General features: G+C 47.9%; 1 pseudogene; it reads right to left on the reverse strand.

Moving 5' to 3' along the window:
* Window positions 1-4,994: 4,994 nt before the first annotated feature.
* On the reverse strand, window positions 4,995-8,945 carry LOC102443293 (annotated as a pseudogene).
* Window positions 8,946-11,402: the final 2,457 nt, after the last annotated feature.

Below are 11,402 nucleotides of genomic sequence, written 5' to 3' on the forward strand. Positions count from 1 at the left end.
AATATTTGTTCTAGATCAGTGAAATATGCCATTGGTATTTTAAAGGAATTGCATTAAATTCACAGATTAAATTCATAGATTGCTTACAAATAATCCAATTAAAAAATACACACTTTTCCAAAGAGGACATAAAGCTGGCTAAGAGACACATGAAAAAATGCTCAGCCACTAATCAACAGAGAGATGCAAATTAAAACAACAATGAGGTAGCACCTCACACCTGTCAGAATAGCTATCATTAACAAATCAACAAAGGACAAGCGCTGGTGAAAATTTGGAGAAAGGGGAACCCTAGGACACTGCTGGTGGGAAAGCAGACTGGTGTAGCCACTGTGGAAAACAGTATGGAGTTTCCTCAAAAAATTAAAAATGGAACTGCCATTTGACCCAGTGATCCCACTTCTAGGAATATATCCCAAGAAACCTGAAACACCAATCAGAAAGAATGTATGTACCCCTATGTTCAGAGCAGTACAATTTACAATAGCGAAGATCTGGAAACAGCCCAAATTAGATGAGTGGATAAAAAAGCTGTGGTACATTTACACCATGGAATACTATGCAGCAGTAAGAAAGAAAGATTTCTTACCCTTTGGTATAGTATGGAGGGACCTGGAGAGTATTATACTAAGCCAAATAAGCCAGTCAGAGAAAGACAAGTATCACATGATCTCACTCATATGTGGAATGTAATGAAAAAAATAAACTGATGAACAAAACAGATCCAGAGGCATAGAAGCATGGAACAAATTGACAAATCTCAGAGGGAAGGCAGGGTGTTAGAGGGGATGGAGGGTGGGAAGAGATTAACCAAAGAACTTCTATGCATATCTGCATAACCCATGGACACAGACATAGTGCAGTGAAGGCCTGAGCCAGGGGTCAATGTGGAAAAAAGGGGGACATATGTAATACTTTCAACTATAAAGATAAATTTTAAAAAAAGAGAAAAGAACAGAAATCATTAAAAAAAATGATTTCCAAAGTAATCTTCCTTTGAAATGTACCAGCTTACAGCAGGATACATTGCTATATCCCTCGCCACCTACTCTCAAGAAAGACAAATGGCTCTGGCCAGTGTGGCTCAGTTCGTTGGGCCTCCTCCTGTGCACCACAAAGCTGTCGGTCAGATTCGAGGTCAAGGCCCATACCCAGGTTTTGGGCTGGACCCCCGGTGGGGAGCATGCAGGAGGCAGCTGATCGATGTTGCACTTTCATATCGATGTTCCTCTCTCTCTTCCTCTCTTTCTAAAAATCAATAAGCTATTCTTTTTTTAAGTACTTTATCCTTTAAAAAGAAAAGAGTGACAAATGACAGATCTTTATCAACATTGTCTGCATAACAAAATTTCAAGCTCAGTAACTGCAAAAATTAACCCCACACAGAGTTTACCTTAAATAAACTGGTTGATTCAGAATGACTTAATCAATGGTATCAAGAAAATAAAATACATTTTTAGTGAGCACCACATGAGAAACTGGGTGACCAAAACCTATAAGCTGCTCAAGTTCAAAATTAACAGGTTCTCAACCTTCCTAATGCCGCGACCCTTTAATACAGTTCCTCATGTTGTGGTGACCCCTAACCATAAAATTATTTTCGTTGCTACTTAAGTAATTTTGCTACTGTTATGAACCGTAATGTAAATATCTGATATGCAGGATGTATTTTCATTGTTTGCAACCCACAGGTTGACAACGCTGGACTAGGAGTTTAGATACCCTGGATTCCAGTTTTGTCTCTGCCACTTACAAGAAGTAAAAGACGATCTAACTTCTTGGGAACTGTTCCATTTTCAGTAAAACAGACATCATAATTCTTGACCTATACTGGACACAGATTGTCCTGAGGGTCAATGGAGATAACGTGTAGACTCAGAAACATGATGGTAGATAGCGCCATAAATAGCATTTTACAGCAGGAGGAGGAGGTCCAGAGAAGCGAAATGGTTTGAAAAGGTCACCCAATCTGGGTATGAGAGAGCCAAGAATGAAGTTCATAATTTCGATATTTTTCAGTCCTGAGCCTTTTTCAGGACACCTGGTGCTTTCTCTGTAACACTTTGCACCTATTGAATGTTGTACATTATTACTCAACATTATTTGCATGCCATCCTAGTTTCCCTTTGGTGAAGCCATTCTTTTCTTTTCTTCTCTTTTCTTTTCTCTTTCCTTCCTTCCTCCCTCCCTTCCATCCTTCCTTCCTTCCTTCCTTCCTTCCTTCCTTCCTTCCTTCCTTCCTTCCTTCCTTTTAACATTGCATAAGTATCAGGTGTGCAACATGTGTGTAGTACTTCCTGCTCACCACTAGAAGCTTCCATTTGGCACCCCCATTCTTTTTTTCTCTTTTCAGTGAATTTATTGGGGTGCCAAAGTCAAGTATATTTCTGTTCCCACTTACCTCTTCTTTGCCCACTTCTACCTCCAAACTCCAGCGCTCACCACCCAAAGTCAAGTATATTTCTGTTCCCACTTACCTCTTCATACTGTTGTTCCTTTCTATGTGTCATATATATATTTTTTTTCTTAATCCATTCACCTTTTTATGTGTCATATATATATATATATATATATATATATATATATATATATATATATATTTCTTAATCCATTCACCTTTTTTAAATGATTGTGTTGATTATATTCCACATATACCTGAGATCATATGGTATTTGTCTTTCTCTGACTGGCTCATTTGACTCCCCAGGTTCATCCATGCTGTTGCAAAAGGTCAGATTTCCTTCTTTTTTACAGACAAGTAGCATTCCACTGTATAAATGTACCACAGCTGTTTTTATCCACTCCCCCAATCTTAATTTAGAAAGTTAGGTCTCAAAATACATGCCTCCCAATTTAAAGACTAATATCTTAAAGCTGGAAATGCTCACTTAGGTCAATCACGGACTATATACATAAATAAGAACTGATTCACCTACATCACTGAGAGGTAATGTTTGAGCAAAGTCCTCATGGCCATCTGATCTGTAAGGGTAGCAATCAAATGCTTTGGAGGCACTTTAATACACATGACACTTTCTTTGCAGCGTGTGCAAAACCAGACTGCATTATAAGTCGAAAAGCTTTTCTTTAGCCAAACATTGCATTATTACCCGAGAAGAGAGCTAGAGGAACCTTGGGGTCTGCCACAAGTTCCTGCCAACCTGAGGCAAGTCACGTGAGAAATCCCCCCGGATTCAATCCCTCGGTGTGTGAAAAGTGGGTGATGCCAACAACCCCGAGTGTTTCTGCGAGCGACGCTGTGAAACTATTTGATGGGACAGCGGGCGGAGCGCAGGATGAAGGAGTGGACTCTCAGGGTTCCAGGCGCGCAGAGCCGACCCCGCGGCTCGTGGGGGTGACACATGCGGACGCCCCTCTGGCTTTCTCGCTGCAGCCCCGGGAACCGAGGGGGGCACTCACCTGACCAGGAGCTCCAGGAAGATCACGTTACTGCAGCAGCCAGCGAACACCAGGCCCACCGCAAAGAGCAGGCGCATGGCCAGCTCAGGGAAGGGGAGCGCACGCGGAGGAAGCGGCCGCCTAGACCACTACCTCCGCTTTGGCACAAAACTTCCTCCCTTCCCAGAGCGCTGTTCTTCACCTGCACCGCCACCAACGCTCCCAGCCAGATGAGCTGTAGTTCATTATCAGCCCCGACCCCATTCATTTGAGGGAGCGATCTGGTCCCAGCCAGACTACATATCCCAGGATGCCCCGCGCACATGACACGCTGCTGGGAGGTGTCCCGCCTCTGCTGGAAACCTCCACTCCAGAAGAGAGAGCAGCGAGGTTCTCCTCATGCCACTCGCGATAGGCAGCCGCAGGGTTTGTTGGGAAGTGAAGTTCAACCCTGCCTAGGTGGTTTCTGGCGAGTAAGCCAAGGGCCCAGAGAGGGATGCGAGTGTCCCAGTCTCAACAAACACAGCGCCATTTTTTCTCGGTGGAAGAGGGGACAATACATACTTAGACAGGCTCCCGTGGGCCCAGGACGGGCCAAAAGGAAACAAAGACACGGAAAATCTCCTAGGAGTGCCTCACTCGGCAGATATCCTGTTAGCGGGACCTTGTGCTCTCGTGTGTGTGTGTGTGTGTGTGTGTGTGTGTGTGGCCGGGGGACGCGGGGGGCGGGGGAGGGGGTTGGAGGCGGAAGGGGTAGGTGTATGGGTGTGGGTCTGGGTGTGGGAGATTGTGTGTGCGCGCGCGCGAGCGTGTGCGTCTGTGCGTGTACATCCGCAGTCACGCACGGACACTCCTTACTTTGAACGGTCCGTCGCCATCCATGAACACCCTTCAGCCCCTGCCTTCTCAAAGACAACGCCCCTGCACGTCCTTCCAGCCTCGGGTTTAGCCAGAAATGGGGAAGTCCAGTCACCTGTCTGTGCTTGCCCCACAGGCGGTTGCAGGAGGGGGCTTGCATTGACGCTTCTCGACCAGCAGAGGGCGGGGCGGGCTCTTCGGCCCCTGCCCCAGTCCACCCAAATTCTGTAATCCACAGCCAAAAATGACGTCCTGGCCTGTCCATCTGATCAACACCCCGCCCACGCCCACCCCCCGCCCCCAACCCCCACTCCTCCCCCTACCCCGATCACTCTGTGGATGGATGGTCAGACCCCGCCAGAGACCAAGTCCAGGCCTGGCCACCTGGGCTTGCCAAAGCCTCAGAAATTGGAAAGGCGGGATCAACCTTTTTTTCTGAGGAGGGTATTTTGTTGTTGTTTTATTGGAGGGAACAAGTTATTTTGTGTGTTTGTTTATTTGTTTGTTTATGCCACACCTTTTCGGGTGATTATGGCCAAGGTGAAAACAGCAACCGGTAAAATGAATCCCGAAAATGACTCGGCACAAAACCGGTCTTTTTCAGAGTTATTGAATAAAAGAAAAGTTAACGAAAAATCTTTTCAGGAGTTTTAAATCCTATTTCCAAACAGAAGAACCAACTCCATCATTGGCCCCAGGTCCCTGGCCATCCTCGGGCACACTGACTTGCTGGTGCTTTAGCTGGTGTCCATCGTCGCACCGTCATCGTCCAGCAGGGCGTCCAAGTCCTCGGCGTCCTTCATCGCGCTGTCAGCGTCCAGCTGGGAGTCCAACTCCTCGGTGTCCCTCATGGAGCTGTAAGCATCCTTCTGGGCGTCCAACTTTTTGGTGTCCCTCACGGCATGGTAAGCGCCCAGGTGGGCGTCCAACCTTTCGGTGTCCCTCATGGAGTTGTAAGCGCCCTTTTGGGCGTCCAACTGCTGGGTGCCCCTCATCGCGCTGTAAGCGTCCTGCTTGGCGTCCAACTGCTTGGGGCCCCTCATCGAGTTGTAAGCGTCCAGCTGGGCGTCCAACTCCTCCGCTGAGATCTGTCTCCTAGGATGGCGGCCAGTGCGCCTGCCTGTATGCAGGTTCCCGGAGTGGGAGCGGCCCTGAGTGCCGCTGCCGCTGCCGCCGCCGCCGCCGCTGCCGCCGCCGAAGCCTCCAGATCCTTGGTTTGTAGTCACCCAGCCTCTGTTGACACTCTGTGCCTGCCTGGGCTTCGTATCTATCTGCGAGGTGAGGATCTGGATGTGGAGGGGTCGGCCATACAAAGGGATGCCGTTGTACTGCTTCATGGCTTCCAGGGCGTCTGCCTTGGGCTCAAAGTGCACGGGGGCTGTTCCCAGGCTGCGGCCAGAGCGGTCGTAATGGACAGCGGCCTTCTTCGGAGGCCCGAAATTTCCAAACAGCTGCTGGATGTCCGCGTCAGACACTCCGAAGTGCAGGTTCACAGCAGCAGCTACCCCCCGGTCATCAGGCTGGCGCCCCTGCCGAAAGCCCTGCAGAAGCGGTCGTGTTGCCACTCGTCAGGAAGCTGTCTCTGCCTGCTGTAGGGCGCCGGCCGGTTCTTGCCTCGGCTGAGGGCAGCCTGGTTCCGGAATGGCCCGCCGCCCCTGCGCTCTGGTGCGGCGGCCTATGCTCCACAACCCCGGCCTCTCTAGGAGGCGGCAGGGCCTAGGTCAGACCTAGGTCCTTGCCCCCGCCCCCGCCGCAGCCAGGGGCCCCGCCATGGGCGCCCCACTGGCTCAGCTCCAGCCTAATGTCATCCAGTGACATGTGGATTTTGTCGGCCATGGTGGGGCCTGAATCAGCCTTGGATCGAGCCCCTGCGGATGCACGCAGGCCCTTCACTTCCCACACAGCACCAGAGCTGTTCCTGGAGGGGCACCAGATAAGCCAAACAGGTTAGGGCGGGTCTCATATCTTTGTACTAGTTAATGACAAGTGGTAAATAGTCACTTCCCTTTTTTCCAGTGCCTTTGGGGCACAACCCAGAGTCCCAGGGAAGAGACCACAAATTTCCTCATTGTTACTGTTATCATGTTAATTTTTGACCACTCACTATCATTTTACAGCTTACCAACCCCCACCCTCACCCCTTTGCTTTATCCCATCTCCCTCATCTATCATCACTGGATTTCATTGAAACCCACTGGTCAACAGCAGGAAAGAGTGTAGAACAGTGTTTGAAACCACTTACAAGTCTCATCCTTGGATGGTGATTTATAAAAATAGGTCAAAGACATGCTTGTGGACTTTGGGCTTTGCTGTGCTGTGTATCTATGCAGAGGCAGGGTGATTTTAAACTCCTATGTGATGACTTAAGTTTACCCTTCACCCCTGGTATGGCCCCCGGATTTTGTTATCTAGGCCTTGGAAAGGCCTCCTCCCTGCCTTGAAAGGAATAGATTTTTAATTCCTTGAGATTCTGCTTCCCGGCAGTAGCCGAAAGTCTGGTTCAAATAAACTCCTCACAGAAATTATTTACAGGTTTGAGTGTTTCTCGGGTTAATGGTATGAAACTCCAAGAAAACACACACACACCACACACACCACACACACACACACATACACACACATACACACACGCACATACACACACACATACATACAAGTTTTTCAAGTGTACAACTCAACAAAACATCACCTTAATACAGCGCCCAAAGTATAAAGCCTCTTTCTGTCACCATTTTCCTCCCCCACACAACCCCCCCCCCGGTTTCTTTCTCTTTGGGTTTCTTTTGTGTTTCCCCCTTCCACTACCACCCACCACCCCCAATCTTTTATTTTCAACATAGGGATGGGGCATTTCTAAGGCATACAAACAAAGCGACTAATCCAGGAAGCCATAGAGGCAATAAACGCTAACCTGGACCACATCTGCCACTGCCTATGTATATATATATTCACAAGAAAGCCCAAAGACAACAAGCAGGTGGGTGTGGGGAACATTGGTGCAATGTAATGTGGTTGTGGATTTTAGCGTGACTCACCTTATGAATGACAAGAAAGTGTTGGGGCAGAGCGGGAGCATACTGTAGTATGTGTGTTGGAAGTGAGGTAAATCTGGATGAGGCCTTGTCCATGAAATGTACAAAATCAATCAATTTGGCCCTGGACCGGTGGCTCATTGGTGAGAGCATCTTCCCTTATGCCACTGTTTGTGGGTTCAATCCCCAATCAGGGCACAGACAGGAAGCAACAGAGCCCTGGCTGGTGGGGCTCAGTTGGTTGAGCATAATCTCATGAATTGAAAGGTCACCGATTCCTTTCCAGGTTGGGGCACATGCCCAGATTTCAGGTTCATTTCCCAGCTGGAGTATGTATTGGAGGCAACCAATAGGTATCTCTCTCTCTCTCTCTCTCTCTCTCTCTCTCTCTCCTTCCCTTTCTCCCTCCTTTCCTAAAATCAATAACACACACACACACACACACACACACACACACACACACACACATATTTGTTCCTGTTAATCCTCACCCAAGGATATTTTTCCATTGATTTTTAGGGAGAGTGGAAGAGACAGGGCAAGACCGAGGGAAACATCGATGTGAGAGAAACCAGTCAATTAGTTGCCTGTGACCAGGGCAAGGGCCCAAAGAACCTGCCACCAAGGTCCATGACCTTGGCTGGAATCAGACCTGGGACCCTTTGGTCCACAGGCTGGCCAATGCTCAATGCACTGAACCAAACAGGCTAAGGGAAGTGTATATATATATATATATATATATATATATATATATATATGCTGTACCCAGACACGCATTGCTGTGGCTCAGTCTGGTTAAATGGAAAAGAAAGAAAAGAGAAAGCACACGTTTCTAATACGCTTAATTTCACAATGCCTGTGGGTATGCAACATTTTGTGTTGTTCCATTGTCTGTGCAGATATAGAGATTGTCTGGTTTGCCGACTCTAGAACACGCAACATATAATTGTCCATGTGAGAAGCAATCCACGTCTAGATCTAAACCGCACAATTCTAAAGATTGGCCTTGAGCTTTGCTAACGGTGATTGCAAACGCCAATCGAATCGGGAATTGCAATCTCTTAAATTGAAATGGCATATCCGTTGGAATCATAGGAATGCGAGGAATGAGGACATCTTCACCTTTGAAAGGTCCTGTCAAGATTGTTGTTTCTATGACATTGCTCATTAATTTTTTTACTGCAAGCCGCAAGCCTGTCAACGCTTGGGCTGGTTGCCATTTCACAACATGGTAATTGGCGCGCCGATTTCCAATTGCAGTACATGCGGTGGCATCCCTGGTAGATCGAGTGAATTCAAAAATTCTGTTGGATAATTAATCGCTTCATCTGCTTCCACAACAGTGTCGACAGACTTGTATGTGACTGCCTCGCTTTGAATGTTAGACTGAATGATATTGTTAAGTCCATAGACGTCTTTGTTCTTGGCCGCAAGAATAGCTCGTTCACTCAGCCAATCGTGATTCTTATAATTGGTTTGAATATTGGGAAATACTTTTTCAACCAATTCTTCTTTTGACGTCACTAAATTGCAGAAGTGATGAGGCAATGAAATTCGTCCTGAGGTCAGATCAGCCGGCACCTTTCGGTTCCCAATTCCCAGGAATTGATGTGAGAATATCTCAGCTGATGGATCATTTTGCAGCTGGACATGCATATTTGTGGTTAATTTTATCTGCAATTTATAATTGTAAACAGAAACATTGAAATGGAATCGTAAAATATTTAGTAAAGCATGTGTTGCTTTTACGTCTAATAGATGGCTCTGTTTTTCAAAAAAAGCATGTTTTTACCTGTCACAGGTGTCACACCTATATAATAGTAGGTATATAGGTATATAGAAACACGCGCGTATTCGAATGCAACGTTGTGCCAAAATTTCAAAGGAATCAGTGAAGAACTCTCAGAGATTTAAGATTTTGAACAAACGAACATTGGCATTTTTATTTATATATATTTAAAAACTCCCGATGAATGAATAAACAACCTATCTCTCTCCCTCCCTCTCCCTCCCTCCTCCTCTCCTCCCTTCCACTCTCTCTTTTTTTCCCACTCTCTCAAAAACAAACAAACAAACAAAAAAACTAGCCCTAGCTGGTTTGGCTCAGTGAATACAGCCAAAAGGTCCCAGTTTTGATTCCTGTCAAGGGCACATGCCCAGGATTCGGGTTAGATCCCCAGTACGGGGTGTGTAGGAGGCAGCCGATCCATGATCCTCTCTTATCGTGGATGTTTCAATCTCTCCCTCTCCCTTCCTCTCTGAAATCAATAAAAAATATATATTTTAAAGAACACATCAAGCCCTAGCCGGTTTGGCTCAGCGGATAGAGCATCAGCCTGCGGACTGAAGGGTCTCAGGTTCCATTCTGGCCAAGGGCACATGCTCGGGTTGCAGGCTCAATCCCCAGTAGGGGGCGTGCAAGAGGCAGCCGATCCATGTTCCTCTCTCATCTTGGATGTTTCAGTCTCTCTACCTTTCCTTTCCTCTCTAAAATCAATAAAGAAATACATTTTTTAAAAAGAAATACATCAGGAATCAGTGTAGAGCAGTGTTTGACAACACTTGGGAATCACTGCTAAAGAGCAATACACTGTACAACAGTATTTGACACCACTTGGGATTCACTTCTAAAAGGCTGGAAACTATATGAAAGTGTTTGAAGCACTTTGAAAACACTAATCAACATCAGAAACTGTGCAGAACAGCGTGTGGCAAAACTTGGGAATCACTGCTAAAGTGCAGTCAGTACACTGACAAATGGTAGGAAACGGTGCAAAAGTGTTTGAAAACACTTGGAAGTCACTGGTAGCGTTCTAAGATGCCAGAGAGGAAAATGTCACCGAGGACAAAATTTTACCTCCACCTTCTTAGGGTTTGTGGAGGAGGCGGCCCTGAAAAATTCACCTGACACATGGGGGGAGGGAGGGCAGGGAGACATGAGGGCAACGTTTTCTTTCCCTCAAGTGTCTGATGTGCAAGGGGAGCGCTCCTAAGGAGACCATGGAAGAGCCCCATCCACGCTTTTTCAGACTGGGTTGAAAATAGAGGGGCGATTGTGGGCAAGCCACTTAGTAGGCGGGGAGGCGAAAGGAGAGATGAGGGAGGCCCATTCCTACAGATTCCTCTGCCTCTCAGCTGGCTTCCTGCCTAAAGTGCAAAAAACGAGTCCCCGTGTGTGCTCGTCGTCGTCTCTCCCCCCACCCCCACCCCCTCAATCTTTTTGTCCAGTTGGAGTCTTTTTTGCCATCTGGCCACTTTGGAATATTGTCTCTGGCTCTCCTGAGCAGCTGCGGTGGCGGCATAGTCACTTGAGGAAGGAAAGGAGAAGATCGGGTTGGTTCCAGGCACCGAATTGTGCCAGAGGCGGGCGGGGGGGGGGGGGGGACGGACGGACAGGAGTCAGTCGCTGAGCGGGCCCCCAACGTATTTCTAAGACAGTGAGCGACTCTGGTAAGGGCATGCGGTAGGAGGAGAGCAGCTGGAGTTCTGTTTGTTGGCTGGTGGCTTGCAGGGGATGGGGAGGGCCTGGGGTCCCTTTGCTCCTTTGTTGATGTCATTTTCTTTCTTTCTTTCTTTCTTCTTTCTTTCTTTCTTTCTTTCTTTCTCTTTTTTAAAACAAAGGTGAAGAACTCTTCGGGTGGAGGTATTTCTGCAAGAAAGTCTGGCAGGACAGGACATGGGAGTATGCGGGCCAGGCCAGTCCATTGACCAGAAAACGCAAAGGATCTGTAGTGGCTCTGACTAGCGCCCTTCCTTTAAGAAACAGGAAGACAGGGGAGTTTCTCTCGGGGTCCCTCCCTCTCCCCTCCCCCCCCCACCCCCGCCACACACACACACACACACACACACACACACACACTCACACTCACACACAGTGGCACCCGAGTAGCAAGAGGTTTCCAGAATGAACTGAATTCCAGGGCCTAGCCAGGCAGCCACCCCGCAGCAAGGGAAAGACCATATAAAAACTGCCGCCAGGTGGCGCACGAACACCAGCGAGAACGTCAGTGGGGCGGCTCTGGTCATGGGCCCCGGCCCGGCCCAGGCGGGAGCCCTGCCGCCCGCTGTGTGTGTGTTTGGGGGGAGGATGGGGGCAGGGGGCAAGGGTGGCCG

This window comes from Myotis lucifugus, unplaced genomic scaffold, assembly GCF_000147115.1.
Source record: "Myotis lucifugus unplaced genomic scaffold, Myoluc2.0 scaffold_1579, whole genome shotgun sequence".
Classification (NCBI taxonomy): Eukaryota; Metazoa; Chordata; class Mammalia; order Chiroptera; family Vespertilionidae; genus Myotis; species Myotis lucifugus.